The sequence below is a fragment of the Palaemon carinicauda genome, chromosome 6, assembly GCF_036898095.1.
Source record: "Palaemon carinicauda isolate YSFRI2023 chromosome 6, ASM3689809v2, whole genome shotgun sequence".
Classification (NCBI taxonomy): domain Eukaryota; kingdom Metazoa; phylum Arthropoda; class Malacostraca; order Decapoda; family Palaemonidae; genus Palaemon; species Palaemon carinicauda.
Genome location: NC_090730.1, coordinates 173542659 through 173562112, shown reverse-complemented (window position 1 = coordinate 173562112; position 19454 = coordinate 173542659). Strand labels below are relative to the sequence as shown.

At 32.5% G+C, this 19454-nt stretch overlaps 2 long non-coding RNA genes across 2 annotated transcripts; one reads left to right on the top strand and one right to left on the bottom strand.

The window, feature by feature from the left end:
* Positions 1–3072: 3072 nt before the first annotated feature.
* Positions 3073–8013, top strand: LOC137642288 (uncharacterized). The gene is made up of 2 exons (XR_011044729.1): positions 3073–3200; positions 7437–8013. It is a non-coding gene; the product is annotated as an uncharacterized lncRNA (long non-coding RNA).
* A 4535-nt stretch (positions 8014–12548) lies between these two features.
* Positions 12549–15087, bottom strand: LOC137642829 (uncharacterized). Its single transcript, XR_011044869.1, has 2 exons — positions 14996–15087; positions 12549–12889 (listed from the first exon to the last, which is right to left on the bottom strand). It is a non-coding gene; the product is annotated as an uncharacterized lncRNA (long non-coding RNA).
* Positions 15088–19454: the final 4367 nt, after the last annotated feature.

The following is a 19454-nucleotide window of genomic DNA, read 5'->3' as shown; positions in this document are numbered from 1 at the left end:
ATTCAAGTTTTAAATATAGTTTCCAGTTTCTACCTTAATTACCTGATGCTGCAGAACATCAACAATGGTAGGTTGACACAAATCTCATTGCTCCACTGTCAAGTCTTGAGCCTGACGGTGACTTTTTCATAGCTGTAATAACTATAGGGCTAGTGTCTAAATAGAGGTTTCGGTATCCATAAAAAAATACTCTCGTTTTGTTTTAAACTAAATGATTTTATTTCTTGTAACGCTTCATTTGATTTCTAATTAAAGATAGATCTCCATCGACAAAGGAGTTTTCTAAGTGCCAGAAATCTAAAAACATGATTAGGTTAAAGAGGTATTTAAATAGAAGTAGCAATGAAGCATGCACAGGGTTTTTATACCAGAAACTAATTCCTTTAAATCTAGGTATAAAAATGTAATCCATTGGCACAATGTTCTATTGCTAGAAGGTAAAAAGTAGCCTACAAAACGGGGTAGGCAATGTTAACTTGACCAAGCATTCGACCAGTAAGCATATAACTGTGGCCACATATCCACTAACCTTATTGTGTTTTTCATTAACTGAGTTTTAATTTTTTCCCATATACCCCAAAAATATTTATTCATGACTGTCCAGAGGTAATATTATCCATGGCTGCCCAGTGAAGTAACACTTGGCATGCTTGATATATAACTCATAGCTTTGCTAGAAAAAGGCTTGTTGATAAAGCGTGAATTTCACTTTGGTTCCCCAGGTTATGCTGGAAGTGATTGAGATTGGCCAAGTTAGCATGGGTAGCAAAGATCTGAAGTCATAGGCCAACATGCATCAGTTAACGGTTTATAGTATAGAATTACTATTAAAAAATGTCCTTTAGGTGTTATCTGGTTACATAGTATAACACATGAAATTTATGTAGACAACTTCAATTATTTTAGGAATTATAGTTTTTGCAACTGTCAAATATAAAAGAAATTAGCAGCAGTGTCATGAAATCCAGAGAAAGTTTAATGTGGAACGTTTAGTTGTGTGAAACACAGGTAAAGTTTATGCAGTGTAATCTAAGCTAAGGTAGTGGAATGAAGCTCTAACTATGTTGTTTTGTTGAAATATCAGTTGGTCACTAAACCTATGAAAAGAGCAGTAATTTTTTTCTTATGACAGCTATAAATTAGTTTGTGAAGTTTATTTTTTTCATAATGGATTAGTCACATTAAATTTTAAATGTTATTTAAAATCTATTTTGGTCAAACATTAAATTATACTAAGCAATTCATTTTGAGACTTTACCTGAAGTTCATTTTTTTCCCTTATATCAATCAGTAAAAGTCTAGTTTACGTAAGGTCTTTCGGCATTGATTTTGAATTTTTTTTATCTAAGAATAAGGGAAGTTTTAATGCTTAGCTAGATATTAAAGGACGTATTATAAACTACATGCAAAAGATAATCTGGAACTGTAGTATTTGAGATTGACTTGTTGTTAATATCATGAAATTAGGTTATTTAAAGTTAATATTTTTTATTCTCTATAATAGCAAAATAAGATTTGAGGGAATCTTTTAACAGGTAACACATTAATTTAAATTTCTATCCCACCTCCCATATATAGAGCGAATGGAGTGTCTTTGGCTACCTACCCTGGAGTTCCAGAGGCTATGCCTGCAAGATCATGAACGGCTTTGACGAGTATGTCTGATCGCCCCAGCAGCATGTGTTGGAACCAAATGTTAGTCGTTCCTGTCCAGCGCAACCAGGGGTCATGACAGGAAACCACAGATCCAGCAACAATGGGGAATACGACCTTTCTTCTCGGCAACGGTTGCTGGCTCTAGTAATATTCTTAGCCAGGAGACAGTCAGTGCTCTATCCATGAGCACCTTAGTCTCACCTATCTAGGAGTAAAAGGATCATGCGGGCGTGTACACCTACAAGGTTCCACATTATCCCCACACTCGTGTAAATATGCAAATGCAATTCGACCAAAGTAATGTGGCCTAGACTCCAGTAAAGAGGACACCGAAATTAAGAACGGGGCTTAATTACCTTGAATAGATACTTAATGGCCTTTGCTAAAGGTAAGTGTTTAAGTTAAAAGTATAGACATGAAAAAAGTCTACTTTTCTGAAGATCAGTTTAGTATGGCAAATGTTATTCTTGAAACATTACCTACATAATTTTTTTTTTTATGGGAGATATCTAGGTACTAGCTAGCTTTTTTGTCTAATATAAATACTAATCTTGTGCTATAGACTACTAAATTGAGAAGCACGAGGTCACAAAGTGCCCATATGCCACTAACAGTGTTCAGTGTTCAAGTTTTTCACTGTAAATGACATTTTAAAGAAAAGGAAAAAGCAATCTTCTCTAGATAGGTTCCAAAAGGTAATTGAAGTGTGAAAATAACTGACCATAAAGAATAAATTTAGTAAATCGGTCATAGTAAACATCACTGAGTAAATCTTATTTTCAGAAGATCCTAAATTTTTCTTTGAGCAGTGACCACCACCTTCTCCTCCTCTCCCCCTCTCTCCTCCTCTCCCCCTCTCTCCTCCTCTCCCCCTCTCTCCTCTTCTCCCCCTCTCTCCCCCTCTCTCCTCCTCTCCCCCTCTCTCCCTCTCTCTCCCTCTCTCCCCCTCTCTCCTCTTCCTCCTCCTCCTTCCATCTTCCTCTCTTCTCCCTTCCTCTCCCTCTCAAAGGCAAAGAGAAATTTTGCCATTGGTTTTTCCTTTTTTTTTTCAGATTTTAAGGGTTTAAAATTATTAAATACTTAGCAATACTAAACCTTAGCATATGTTTATCTATGAGTTTGTTACATGCATAACTAATTTCCATTATTTCATCTAGGAGAATCTCTAGTTAAGTGGCCTAATTAATTTAATTAGCTAAAGAGGTACTACTGTTATTACATTTTTCACATTGGCCTTTGGAAACTGTTATATACTAATGCCTTTAAAAGAGTTAATACACATAATAGAAATTTTAATTTAGCTATATACAAGATTTCAATAAGATTTCAATCAAAGATTTATGCATTTAAAGGATTTACAGAATAATTACTAAGCACCTTAATCTTTAAGGAATTGCATTTCAGGTTGATGTATGAAGACTGTTAAATTAACACTGCAGGGTATTTTTTGACAAGTTTACGGCAAAAATCCTTTGTAAAAGTTCCTGATTTTGGTTGCAATAAGTTGAATAATTGTCACCACGATGTGGAAGGATAGATTTCAGGTAAGGTTTAAGACTACTAGTAGAATCTTCACATATGTACTTGTTCCTAAGTTATCTAAAGTTTGAAGGTTTGTGATTGGTAAGAAGGTAACGTAATACAATAACTAATTAAATGCAGTTTTTCTCTAGTAAATACTTTGAGATCTAAATAGCAAAGTTGTTCCTACATGTACAAAACTATCCTTTACTTTTACCAAAGCATAGTTTCATCGTGGGTGATGAGTGTACCCCACTCACCAGCCAGGTGGAGCAACTCGCTATTGACTTCAGCCTTAGTTCTGTACTGATATACTAGTCCTTAATCTGGGTTAAATTCTTTTTACTTTGTGTTTTTTTGCGGTTTTAACTGATGGAAACTCTAACGGGCAGATGTGGCTCTTCCTTGTTAAACCTGGTTGTAAGTACATCTGGTACATTAGAAAGCTGGATGTGGATCCCCATGCTAAATTTCGCAGGGGTCATAAAAGGTTCTGTAATAATTTTAATTAGTGTAGGTTGTTGCTGCCTCTTCAGTAGGTGGAGTTTGCGATGATAGACTTGATATTTAGTCTTGGTAACTTCTAAATTTATTCTGACATCTAAGGTTAAGCTGAAGTGCTATATCTCGTAAGTCAGGCTCATAGCCTTCTGTCTACTAAAGGTTATTGCTGGACTGGACCTTCTGAGGTATTTTTAAGGGTAAGGGAGACCCAGTATCACTTTGGACTTCTTGAAAGTTGGTACCACCTGCCATCGAAGGTAGTATCTCCCTGCCCCCTCTGAAAATACTCATAGTTCATTTGTATGACCACCCTCACAAAAACCTGGTCATGGAAATACTATTATTTTAAATATGGACAGTACCCAGTCAGTTGGGAAAATCTGTTGGCTGCTTCAAGGACCCAGTAGGCTTCCCTTGCTGCTCCAACTGGTTTTGGCTGTACACACTTTGGAGAAGAGAGGTTATCTGGCTCCACTCAGTCATTCCCTTTCTGCTGAGGTCATTTCCTTTTCCTGAAGTTGGTGCTGCTAGACCAGAAATGTAGTTGAAGCTTTTAAATTGAGAATTGAACACTACATGCCTGATTTTCCATACCACCTCACACGTTCTAGTCTTCATTTTTACACATTGCAGAGCCTTCAGATATCACACCTGCTGCCCCAAAGAAGACCGTTAAGCAGAGGATGACCAATTAGGCAGCCCCGTAACAGTGCTGTACCGAAAATCAGCCCAACCCAATCAGATATTATAGTATGACATAGTGGAGGTTACACTCCTGCTACCAGAGCTTATTCTAGCACGATGTAGTCATGATGTTAGCCACTGCCCCTAGTTTCATGGATGTTAATGATGCATTGGTAACAGTAATGAAGGTTAACCAGAAGAGATCTCCTAGGGCTGAAAGGCTTTGGATTATCGTTCTTGGTAAGCAAAGGGACATGCTTGCATTGCACATGTGCAAGTAGGAGGTTGGCCTGCAGCTCTTTGGGTGTGTGCCTCTCCAGGTGTGTGATTCGGCAGGCATCCTGTCAGTGTGATCAGTCACCTCATAACTTGGCATACAGTAGGGTTTGTTAGTCATGAATCTTGGACACCTCGCTTTAGATAGTAAAGCCGGAGGACACCCTGTGGTCGTACAGCAAAGACTAAATGCACTTAGTTGTCCAGATTTGGTTTAGAGCTTTTGGTCAGGAGTAGTCGTATTTTTCATTTGATGGGCTGTTAAATTCAGTGTAAAAGCATACTTATCATTGACACGGAGGTGGTGACATTCTTGGTGCACCAGTCTACATACTAGTTGGAATGTAGAGATGGAATGCAATGTTCCACTTCACCAGCCAGGTAGGACGGGAAGCAGTGAGCTCCCTGTTCTCACAGAATTTCTCCATTGAGAAATCACACCTTCCTTGCCTTGTCCATTAGGTGGTTACTTTTAATTGCTCAGGACATCGAAGTTAACCACTTACAGGCCTTCTTTAATTACACCCCTGAAGTAAATGCTGAAAATAAATGTGGCATTAGGATCTGTTTGGTCAACCCCTTCTACCTTCTCAAATTAGTTTCTATGTCCTAAACCATTCTCCCCATCCTGCTCATGCCGGAAATGGTGATAGAAGTAATAAAGCAATGCAGAGTTCAGCATCACCCCCTTCAGCTGTGAGGATTTGGGTATGCAGAGTTCAGCATCACCCCCTTCAGCTGTGAGGATTTGGGTATGCCTGCCGAACCCTTTGGCAATTTGGCAACGATGTGATGCACAATGTTGGTTAGTAATTCTCCATTAATAAACTCTGCCACTCTTCTCACTAGTATGAGGTTCCTTACCTATCATCAGGAAATCTTAGTTCTGGGACTTGCAGCAGATGTGGAAACTATGAATGACCTAGTAGTAGTCTAAGAAGTGTGTACAATTCTAAAGATGACTGGTGTTGGTAAAGTTGTCTGAAGAACGTCGAAAACAATTGACACCCCTCATGATTAAATTTGTTGGTCGAATTTTGTCTAAACTTTTAAAAGTGCAGTAAGTGTACCATAAGGGCGCAAGACTCGAGTAGTCTGACAAAGTCCCCTGGCTTCATCCTAGAGTTGCGTCTGTTAGTTGTGCTTGTGAATGTCTGCAATTCGCATGGTCTCAAGGCTATATTCACATTAGTTTTGTCTTGTAATTATCCTTTTGAGGTATCTTGACAATTGGCTAACACCGCAATCCTCAATTAGGCGTTTGCTCCAGGGTGAGCCAATTGCTCCTTGATCTAGAGTACCAATCTTTTGCCTTAATCTGGGGATAGTTATTAATCAGCAATAGCAAGTCCATTGATATAAATGATAGTATATACCTGGATTTGTTGATACACAACAGCAATGAGTCTTTCCATGAGACGATCATATCAACAGACTTAGTGATATTGCATCAGTTTTGGGTTAAGAATTTAACCCTTTCCAGCTTCTGAAGTTATGCACCTATTAAAAGGACTCAAGGATTTGGAATTAGGAAAAATACAAAATATTTCTACTTGATATTAAGCTACTATCATGCGTGTTTTATAAAATTTAGAATATATTACAATTCAAATCCATTTTACATATAATTTTGTAGGACTGGTAGTCGAATAGTGAAATTAGGTTTTTTTTCATATTTGTGCAGTAAATTGTTATAAAATATGCAGAAAAATACACTAAGACGTGCACTGAATGTTTGGAAGTAGAGTAATATGTAATAAAATGTAGGAAGATTTACTAAGACTAATGCACTGAAATTAATGTCAAGATATTGGAATTGACTTGCATTAAATAAGAAAACTTTCATACTAAACATAAGTAATTTTAAAGTTATATAACAGATCTTATTTTTCTGTACCCATTCCTAATACTTAATACAGCTTGTCCATGCTTAAAAATAGGTTTTCTTGACTTGAAGAATTTTTTTGATTTAATAAATTTGTTTGATACAGGTACAGATAAATTTTTGATACAGGTATAGACAGGAAGACTAAAAGGTTTTTGTCTTTCATATGGTGTCATGCAGTCAAAGAAAATTCCTACAGTATATACACCAAATCCTAGTTGAAAATTTAATGCTAATAGCCAGGATAAAGGTGATGGTCTGTTGTCACCAGTATACCATGCAATTGAACAACAGGTTTCGGGTAAACTGAAGAAAGTTTATAAAAGATCAAAAGCTTAATTTTTTTTTTGGGGGGGAGGTTAATGTGCAATTCCCAGTGTCCTCACTAATTAAAATCCCTTTAGATAATATTCACCACGGGATAAGCCGGTTTCCCCATTCCTGGATTTCAAATAAACAGAAACTGTGAAGTTTGTGTTGATTCTGAACTAAATTATAGTCTGTGATACACATTATTTTGCTGATATATTAGTGTATGTAGTTTAGTGCAGTGTGTAAGGTAGGGCTGTTAGTGAAGTACTTAGCGATTTCAAATGTCATAACATCCTTTTAGTATAGCAGAAGTAATTTAATAATGTTGCTATATCTGATTTTCTTTGGCTCATTTAGTCATCGAGAACCTGCAGTTTTGGCCATTTTGAAATGGCGAAAATTTTTATAGAATAAACTTGCATGTCTACCATTTATTCAGCCTGGAAAGGGCAAGGTATATAAAATGATCTTCAGATCAATAGCATTTGAATTCTGAATTTGAAAGCCATTTGAGAAATTTTTAGTTAGTGGAATATTACTAGAATAATTGCATGTATGGTTAATTTCCTTAGACCTAAAATTTTTCTTTTACAAACAGGAATTGATATTAATCCGCCTTCGATGGATTTTGCTGTTGAAGTAAATAAGTCTGCAATTTTGCATTGGTCAGATTCACCCTTTAGTACTTTTCTAAGTAGACTTCTCTTCAGATATTACATATGTGATATAGTTTCCTGAAATACTAAAGGCACAACCACAGAAGTTTATGAATGTTTTCATGATTCTTGCCAAAACTACATATAAAACTGTTTACTAAATTTGATCTATATTCAATTTATAGAAAAAGCTTCATAATAAAGTAAAAGTATAATTTAAGATTTTTGAAGGTTTTATCAACATCTCAGCTTTTAGGTTAAAATGCTAATTCTATCCTAAAAGTGATTTAAAACCAATTTACACATCCAGTGCCTTTTTATTGTAGCAGTGTTGTGTACTTGTAAGTAAATGGAATCATTAAGGCTTTAGTTACTGAGCCCAGCACTTGAGTTATTGGAAATTAACCTGAAAAAGTCTTCCAAAGTTTAGGTATTTACAAAGATATGTAATCATTATTCTTAATTTGGAAATATGTTTTTAGTATCTTCAGTATATTGTTTATTTTCAAAATTTACATATGATACCTTTGAGAGGTATCTATGGCTTATGAAATTAAAGTAATAAAAACTCCGTTATAAATCAAGTTTTTTAGCAGCATTTTATATTTACTTTTCAAAATATATTCATATTGCACATGGTTTGGCCTAGAATACATTCTCGTTGAATTTGCAAATGCTACTAATACTCAATTTGAATGTATGTTAGGGTTAATGAATTCTTGAGATCTAGCTAAAATTAGCGGATGTTACAGATTATACGGCCAGAACTTGAACCATAACTCAAAATAGAATTGTAATTAGGTCTGGGATAGTGGCTCTTTAACTTCTGGATCTCTGCATTATTATTTTTAAATCTGCATACCAGTTATTTTGAGTTTCTAAATAGCAAATTTCATTTTTAGAAACCCGTTAGGTCTCCTTGAATTGCAGAGATATTCAGTGATCTATTTTGAATTGTTACAATATTTCAAACTTGTTGAACAGGCTAACATGAGTCTTAAGTTTATTTTGATGTTACTGATCTTAAAATTGCTATTCAATTGTGCATTACTTTATTTCCGTTCCTCACTCCAATATTTTTTCCCCTGTTGGAGCCCTTGGAATTGTAGCATCCTGCTTTTCAAACTAGGGTTGTAGCTTAGCTAATAACAAAAACCTCCAACTCAGATTATAAGTTTTCATACAGCATTTGAAGAGTAATTAATTAGACATGCTCTTCAATTTAGTCTCGATTCTATAATCTTTATAGTTAATTTTAATTGTGGAATTCTTAATCAAATGACAAGGTAGTAGGAAAATAACTTGGTAAATAGTGTTCCTTATGGTCCTTAATGTTAACCTTTGCACAAATTTTTTTTCACCTTCGTATATTTCCAAAAATCAGTATTAATTTGAAATAATTGTAACTGCATTTTTTTTTTTAATGATCCATGGAGGCCATCCCCTTAAATAGAAAAATGCTATAGCATATAATTATGATTATAATGAATAACTTTTATTGCTATTTTGAATGAGTTTGTTAGAAAAAAAAATATTGACGACCAATTTTACCAAATTAAAAGTTTAATGTGTTAATGTTAGTTCTTAAAAAATGCTAATTCAATTTTTACCACTGTCGTTTCTTTCCTAAATTATTTTCCTCGCTGGAGTATTTTTCGTTGTTAGAGCCCTTATGCTTATAGCATACTGTTATACTAGGGTGATAACTTAGCTAATAATAATCATAATCAACCTAGACTACAGAATTTGATATATTTAATCAAGTGAGAGATTGGCTAGATTAAGTTAGTAAGCCCCCAAAATAAAAGTTTTGTAGGCATTTTCAGCAGTCGTGGAATTTTTTTATAATAAAATTACTAGGTAGTTAAAAAGTATACCAGCTAAAGTGTTTTATTTTTATGGTCTTGGATATAAATTTTTGCTCAGAACTCTCCCTTTTTCATGCCTAAATTCCATGTGATCTAATATTAAATAGCTTAGATTATTTGCTCATTATTAAATTCAGCTTCACATTATAGAAAGAGCCATGGAGGCTGGTCGCAACTAAATTAAATGGTATAGCTAAATGGGATATTGACTTGAAGGAAAGCAATTGGTTTTTTCACTAACAATTTGAATTTATTCCAGATACAGATGGAGGCTGTGGACAATCACATTTTGGAGGTGATCTATTATATAGTGGTCAAGATTTAAAGACTATAAGACACTGAATAAACTTGAAGGTAAGGAAAAAGTAAAACAAGTTTTAGTAATTGATTGTAATTATTGTCTTTAGCAGCTAGTATATGATGAATATTTGTAATGATGAATATTTGTAACAAGATATTCTTAGAACTAAATCTTGAAAATAAATCTTACTGTGGCTTATAAATTTAACTGGTTCATTGGCATATCAGTTATGATACTGACTATTTGAAGTAATTTTGCATATATATGTAAATGAATATGGCAACAATCTTAGAAGTTATTATCAAGTAATGAATTTTGTGGATTAAAATTTGAGTCATTGGTTTTTTGAGTTAAATGTTATTGAATACTAATCATTAAAAAATACCAAGGAAGTTTTTAAACTTTTGTATATAAAAATCTAGTTCTAAATGGGAAAGGTAAACTTGTAATAACACCTTTTGCCTTGTAAATGATTTAGCTGCTCATCTCTAGTATAACATGTATATAATACCAACTAACACCCAGCTAAATTTTACTTTCAGAATATATATGGTAAAGTGCCCTTAGATGACACCTGATAACCTTGGCAGGTGACATAGTTTGGAGGAGGACTTCATGCCGCAGCTGCTTTTGAAGAAATATACAGCATTATGTACAGCCGAATTAATAAATGGATGCAATTTAAGCAGCTACAGCTTCAAAACATCGCGCTTGATGCACTTTTGTCTCCGAAGATATACCAAAGGGCAGTAGCTGCTTTTAGGCACCTCTACACCTGAGATGAGATGGAGGCAGGTGAAACAAACTCTAATGCCTTTTCAACACCTGAAGGTCTACCGCGAAAGTACTTTACACAGCATCAGCAACTGCACCCGAAAGAAATGGAGATTGAAATTTTAAGACATCGTAACAACAGCTGAAAATGTACTTGAAAAGAAGAGTTGAGCAACGATGTAATAAATATAAACGGATATGAATGTAACTTTTGAAAATAAAATACATGCTGTAAAGTTGTTGTATTTATTGAACCACAAAGTACAAGCCTTATACAGCATGTTAGAGGAGTATATTAAGTCAACATTTTCCTCTTTAGTATTATATGATCTGATTAGTATTATATGATCTGATCCCCCCCCAAGTAGATTTATCCTGTGGGCTCCTCCTGCAGGCACCTCCCGTCGAAGCGGGCTCCTCCTGCAGGCACCTCCCGTCGAAGCGGGCACCTCCTGCAGGCACCTCCCGTCGAAGCGGGCTCCTCCTGCAGGCACCTCCCGTCGAAGCGGGCTCCTCCTGCAGGCACCTCCCGTCGAAGCGGGCTCCTCCTGCAGGCACCTCCCGTCGAAGCGGGCTCCTCCTGCAGGCACCTCCCGTCGAAGCGGGCTCCTCTCTCAAGATACTGCCAACTAGTTACAGGTCTTCTGACTTCCATCATCATTACTGAAGGCTACTCCAAATTATGCTTTACCGCTAATTTCCCACCAATTGACAATAAGCTTCAACTGATTCAAAGATTAACTTCGGTCTTCCTATTTTCTGCTGCCAACAGTCACAATGTGAAGAATATCCGATGTATCAAGTTTTCAGTGCATGGGAGGCCATTGGCTAGCCCTGTGGAAGATTAATTAAATTTAGAACTTGAAATAGATTTTCAAGAAATTTATATAGACCTATCTTTGTACCAGCTATTTGGGAAAGCTATTCAATGTCCGAATCTAAGGTGCTTGTCACTACCCAAATACCACATATTACAACCCTATCAATATACGTGCGATCAAAAAGTTTATTACTTGATAGCTTTAACAATATTTACTTAAGTGATCAAGCTCTTTTCAAAGATAACTCACATTTAAAGTTAATCTTAAATGAAGTTATGAACGTTCAAGTTAAAACTTCTCCAACCTACTCCGGATATTGATCTTAAATAAAACATTTTTTTGGATGATGCTGATAACTATCCTGTCATATATAAAAGCATACAAGTTTTACTTTATAAATGCAATTGGTTTAATTCTGATATAAATCTAAGATTTTACCCTTTTTACCTTATTGAAAACAAGAAATAGGCAAGGATTTTTATTCAAATTCTCAAAAATTACTTAAAGCATTATTAAATGCTTTATTTCCAAAACTGAATTATTTTTTCTAGTGTATTAAACAGATTTAAACTTTTCTAAAACAAGTTGAAATATATCCATTAGCACGTTTTCCATAACACTCAAAATTTGTTAAAGATGAACAGGCCTGATTCAAGAACAAAGAATCAAGAACTATGAATTCAAAACTATTAATTTTACCTATTAAATTCAATAAGGATATACAATGAAACTTTAAATAACTATTTAAAGTACAAACTTCCCCTCATGTTACGACCTCAGTCAGATTTAAATATTGTCATACAAAATCCTTAGTTCAAGAAAGTTAATTCCTATAAAAACAATCTTATGGAAAGATCTACTTTAGTTTTTCCACATCTAAAATATTATGCCGCTCAATAGTTTAATTCCCTCGTTTCATTCTTCAATAGGCTTTTTGCCACTTTTGGGACCCCAGGCTTTGTAGCTGCCTGCTTTTCCAACCTTTGTTTTATAGTTTAGCTGGTAAAATAATACAATTAGGGTACTCGTATTTAAGTATGAGAAATTAAAGACAAATTTGTTAGGTTTTCATAATCAAGCTTCTACATAAAGTTTAAGAAAACTGCCTGCTCATATTTCCTGAACAAAGTTTCATTAAAATATTCCTCAGACTACTGTGCAGGTAGACAGTATGGGCATAATGTATATTACTTTATAAACTATGCACAAACAATTATTCTTTACGCTTGAAGTTTAGGATTCACCCAAATTAAATTTAGTTTTTTACGGTATGGTGATAAAAACTCAAACTTCCATTATAATTTTATTTAAAATTCTAAATGTCATATTACAAAATGTCAAAATTTCATATGTAATATCACAAAATGTCCATCAGTAACAGCAATGGGGTACCATTTCAAAAATATAAGATCAAAAACTCAATTAGTAAATAAGTAACATTCATTACATTACAATTTTATTTATCTAAAGGTGGGAATTGAATCTTGGAACTTTTCACATTTGTTAATACTGCTAACAGATTCAGTTTGCACAGCTTATCCATTTTTCAATAAATCAAAGTTCATGCCACATTTCTTGAACAAGTCGAACCGATTGATAACTAGGATTGACGTTCTGACAGCATTTTCTATCTGAAATGGGAAAATTTACTTTATTATACTAGTTGTAAGGATGTACTTATTATATTTTAATTATAGCTTCGTACACTAAATATGCAATTGTTAACCAATTAGAATTAAGAATTAATATAGCAGACATTTTTATCCATGAAAATTGCAAATTTGAATCTGTCAGTCAACTTAAGTGTAATGCACGTATTAAAACCGCTATTGACTGATAAGCCCTATAATATTTTGACAAGCATTTGTTTTGGCGGAATATATCAAAGGATTATTGAAAGTTACATGCAAGTTTGATGGACATTGATTTAAAATTCAATATCTATGAGAAGATTATTATTATTTAAGAGAAAAGCTAAGTCTCTTATACTTAGGAAAAGTTCCAAGATCATGAACTAAAAGTTTTTACTAATATAGATTTACTTAATACATGGCCCCAAAACATCATGGTAATGGAAATTTAGTTCTGCTATTTTGAGTTATATACTGTAATTAGGCATTCTATATTGTAATTCATACAAAATCCCGCTTTTGTTATCAGATTGGGAGTAGCATTGATTAATATAAAATGATTTTAGATTTATATATCAAAAGCCCTTTGTGGAACGTTGATGATAATTATTACCAGCTAAGCTACAATCCTAGTTGGAAGAGCAAGATTTAATAAGCCCAAGGGTCCCAACAGGGAAAAATAGCCAGTGAGGAAAGAAAAGGAAAATAAACGATCTGAGAAATGCACAATTTAAGTAAAATATTTTAAAAACTAACAGCTAAAGATATATTTCATTAATTGACCATAAAAAGACATATGTCAGCTGTTCAACAAACATTTGCTGAAAATTTTAACTTTTGCAAGTTCTATTGATTCAACTACTTGATTAGGAAGTGCTACCATGTATAAATACTTTCTATATAAAGAGCCTTACTTTTAATAGGGTTTAAATTGTGAACATTAATAGAACGAGGGTTTCTCCTTTGCTTTCTATTTCACTGCTTAAAGGACTACCTAAAGGGTATAACTAATTAAGATATTACATTTAAGATATTCAAAGGCTTTGTTTATATAGGATAAACATCTCTAATGTAATAAGTTTCCATTAAAAAACTAAAGCTTAAGATCTATCCATAATGTACAGAAACCAACACAACTAGCCTAATATGGGATACGAATGTTACATGGGAAAATTCTTTGAAAATAAGCCTCTCAAGTTTTGATCTGATTTGCTGTTAATTGAAAATTAATCGAGTCAAGCATTGACAAGATTCAGACTGCAAATATTTAGTACTTAATGAAAAGTCTCGCAGGCAAATTAAACTTAATATCACTTGCTAAGCTACAACCCTAGTTGGAAAAGCACGATGCTACAAGTACAGGGGCTCAAACTGGGAAAATGGCCTAGTGAGGAAAGGGAATAAGAAATAATTAAATATTTTACGAACTCCAACAAAATTAGTTTTGCAGGCCTAGTAAATCATACTTCAAAAGTTAAACAGCACCTGGGATGTATTTGACATATTAGATATTAAATCTAACAATGAATTAAGACTTTGAAACTTGATTAGGATTGGCTATAAACGTCACCCTTCTTAAAAAAAATACGAAACTTTCGTCACCATGAGGACTACCGAATACCTAAGTAATCAGACATTTGCTTGTTCACCTAATATTAAATGGCTACCAACTTCACTAACACTTTCGCTAATCAAACTAAGCGTGTATGAAAAATTCATACTCTGGTATATTAAATAGTTAAAAAACCACCTAATCAAGTGTTACATTGTCTACCTTTTGAGATATTTCTACTTCAAAACCACTTAGGAACTTTTACTATCACTATTCATTACAGGAATAATTTACATTGAAGAGAATGAATACTTTCAATTTTAGAAAGAGTAAACTATGAACTGGCTTAGTTACTAAAATCCAGATACATGAAACTCCATAAAACAAAACTATACCCTAAGAAACTAACAAAAGTTTGCATAGGAACCTATTAACATGAAAATGATTCACTATCACCAGTTAACAATATATACATTAAAGTATAAAAACTAGCATCCTAAATAAACTGGCTTCCCACACAATGATAAAGTTTAGAAAAGAACACTCGTAAAAACCTTGATATATCGCCTGCTTGTAGCTGATGATTTCCGAAGAGAACTTGCACTTTTGTCACCCCAAGGTCAACTGAGTTTCCTAACGGTTTAGCTTGAAATGTTAACTAATCCAATGATGAGGGAAATGGGAAGTTACAAGTTAGTAATTTCTAGTCTCTTTGGAGGACACACAACGCCATCTATTTATGTATTGATACACTAGAAACGGATTTAAGGATATTTATTTCTTAACAGAAATATCTAATATCATAAACACTTAATAAAATGGAACTTGTAATAGTATGAACGAGCTTAATATTATTGAGTTTAAATGCATTTTCCTTTTGATGATGATTTTAAATTAAAAATTTTCAAAATGCTGAATAAAATTTTTAACCTGGTAGAAAACATGCATATAATTTTCTTCGGAATCCTTTATGCCTTATGTTATCCCTAATTACAATTAATTTCTTAATTTAATATAGAAATTGAGAAAATAGCACAATTAATTAGTAAACAAATAATATAGACCAGAAAAAAAAAACTATCATGATAGAAGTTAACCATTTACGATATTATCAATTTAAAGTAATTCTTGTCAAATATAACAAATCATGTACCTGAAATTAAATTAAAAAGATTATAAATGTATACTAGAACTTTCACTGTAATTAAAATGTTCTCGACAGTTTTTTTTTAATAAATATATCACAATCAAATTTCTATACAAATTATTAATTTTAACAGCAAAAAAAATATTCCATAAGACAAATTAATTATTAGAATATCTGGTGATTTAAGAACGACAGTGTTTCATTTTTAGAAATATCAGTAAAATATTGAAATTATTATCATTTATGCTTTATATGTAAAACAAAACATCATATTAGGTGCCAGATTTTTTAATTACTTTTGGTGACAAATATTTATTCTTTTATTTCTTAGTGACAGGTTTTTTCTTTATTTTTAGAAGAGAGAGAGAGAGAGAGAGAGAGAGAGAGAGAGAGAGAGAGAGAGAGAGAGAGAGAGAGAGAGAGAGAGAGAGAGAAATAATTTTTCCCAAAATGAACCTTAGTTAAAATAGATATGGTATAATATTCCTTTCTGCAAACAAGAAAAAAAAATGACCAGACTTCTGACTAACTCCAAATTCACATCTCTAAAACTTACTTCTTTATCAATGGATAACAATTTCTTAATAATACCCCCAAATGGATATGTAATCATAGAGCTAATACCAGAAAATCGTGATATCTGAATATATAAACATAATGCTAATATGAATACTTTATGCACTATGCTCCAGATAATAGGAACCCTTTTTTATACAATGAATAACAGAAACCAGAGAACTTAAATCCAGAAAAGTAGCTTCATGATTTTACCAAAATAATGACTCCAGATTTGGTCATATGATACGTTTTCTTTATCCATATGCCTGATGATATATTATGCACACAAGCATTCACTCATATACTCAATTAGAACACGTACAAACACACATCATACACACATGCTCCTATATTCAGTATATATTATATATATATATATATATATATATATATATATATATATATATATATATATATATATATATATATATACATATATAATATATATATATATATATATATATATATATACATATATATATATATATATATATATATATATATATATATATATATATATAATATATATATATATATATATATATATATATATATATATATATATATATATATACATATATATATATATATATATATATATATATATATATATATATATATATATATATATATATATATATATATATATTACATATATATAAATATATATTTATATATATATATATATATATATATATATATATATATATATATATATATATATATATATATATATATATATATATATATATATATATATACATATATTATATATATATATATATATATATATATATATATATATATATATATATATATATATATATATATATACATATATATATATTGGCATAAGATATTACCTGTTATTCTAATATTCGACATTCTTTCAACATTCTACTCCTCTATAAAAAAAAATTTGCTTCAGAGATATGAAATTACTATAATTAATTCTACATTAATATTCAAACTGCTGAATTATGAATAAATATTTGAGCAATTAAAAATAGCAGTTTATTATGCTTACGCAAAAGACTTTTTATTCTACAAAAAGTCCAGTGTTTTCCTCCCTTCATAAACTATCTCTCATCTCTTTGCGAGTCTTCCATTCCTTCTGCGTCCTTAAACATTCAAGTTAAATGCTTCTCGCTCTATACTTACAGCTCTCTAGAGTTTCCTCACGAGTGGACCATCTAAATACCCTCTCGTCTATTCTTCCATCCACTTTCTTGCCTCTTTTAACTAGACAGTTTACTCTTCTTTCTTTTCATGCCATACATACTAAGCATAGAAGCTCAAACTTTTATTCCTGCCTTATTTAAAATCCTCCTGCCACTCTTCGTAAGGAGAGTTTGAGTAACAGTCTTTTCACTCATTATAACTTGCCTCTTTACAGGAATTTCCACTCTCAATTCAAGGTTTGTAATCTAACTGGAACTGACATTATCAATATTTATTCAAATTAATTACCGTACACAACAAATGCACATGTTTAAACACACATATGATAAAAATAGCCTAAAAGGATCCAGGTGATAATAAAATAACAATAAAACAACTTTACCGCAAATAATGAAATTTGTTAATACCTTATATTCTTCACAAATTATCATATATAACTTATAAACTGATCTGTATATGAAAGTCCTTAGAGAAAAGTACTTTATATAAAATGTTTCTTTTTTCATATTCATCGACCTTCAACGATGACTTGAACAAAAGATGAATAATCGAGTGGTAATAGGAATTGAATTTCAATGAATTTGTGAGCATGAATGAAATATATTGACTCAAATTTGTAATCTACTTGTATGAAAAGAATAAATTAAGATGAATGACTGATTTGTCGATGCAGTTATGATATTGGATTATAGATACATTGCATAGAAAGATTGATCAAGGAATAGAGAGAATTTAGGCAACTGATTGGAGGCATTAAATGGTAATTTTATTGTGGCATATTTAAATACACGGTATAAAAAATTTAATAACGTTATTCGAGTTTAATTTGTTATGTAATCTAATAATTAATGTATACTTCTTTACATCTTTTGTTTTACTGTCATTTTGTTTCCTTGGACTTTCTCTCTCTTTGCCTCTTTTCTTTTCCTGTGTCTAGTTGCTTGCTTCCTCTCTTTTCCTGCCATCTCGAGGGCTTCTTCTATCATCTCATCACTGGACTTCCTCTAATTGCCTCTTTTCCTACCATCTTGTGGGCTTGCATTATTTTTATTTACCACTGTCCTGCTAGCTTCTCAATGGTTCTATTCTGCTGCCATGTCGTGGAACTTTTCTACTAAAAACTCTTTGCGTTGCAATTTGTGTTCCCTCTCCTTCTGCAGCTCATTGCATTGCCTCCATCTTCCTTGTATTTTTGATTACCTGCAGGATGACAGCATTAAATGAGTTATGTAATTCATGTAATAAAAGTTTGAAAATAAATAAATCACTAAATAATTTACTAAATCATTTTTCCCTAGATTATGAAGCTGCTGTTTTAATAGGCACTTATAGGTTCCAAGGTTACTTTTACTAAATATCTCCACTACATCCTGCCAGTCAAATATTCTCGAGATCAGATTTTATTCAAAACGTATGCTTGCAAAATTTCCATTACTCTACTAGCTTTTAACAGTTTTAAACAGTGTTTACTATCTAATTTGTAATTAAATCATTTTAAGAATATAGTGAATATATAAAGATATATTCATTAATTTACCAATTAAATCAATTTTATTAATCAATTGAGTTTCAGTAAGAAGCTATACTACATGAAATGATATACTATCATATTACGATAATTACGATTAAACCCAAATTGTGAATGGATTTGTAGAGGAGATATTCAATCCAATGGACAGTTAGACTTTAATACCATAGTTCGCGTAACCGGATTTATAGGAAGAACAACTTTGTCCATTGTAGCATATTCAGTTTGGAATTCTGGAACTAACGATATTAATCACTGTAAGATTTAAACGAATATTAGTAAATTAAATTCAAGAGATGACCAACAAAAAGTTTGGTGGTTGACATTGTTATATGATACCACCAATTATGATACAACCAGTTATAAGCTTGCATTTTTCAATAAATTGGTTTCTTCCTGATTTGATTCAATTTGTCAAAGCCTGACACTGGTCACTGCAGGCTATTCTATGCCAGTGTTCCTATGAAAAACCTAGTAGTTGACATTTCAAGTAAGTGGCTGAACAACAACGATGGAAGGAATAGACTGAACAAATGGTATAGTAAATATATGGGCCGAACTAGTGCTTGAAAATCTTTTCCCACAATTTTTGCTGGGG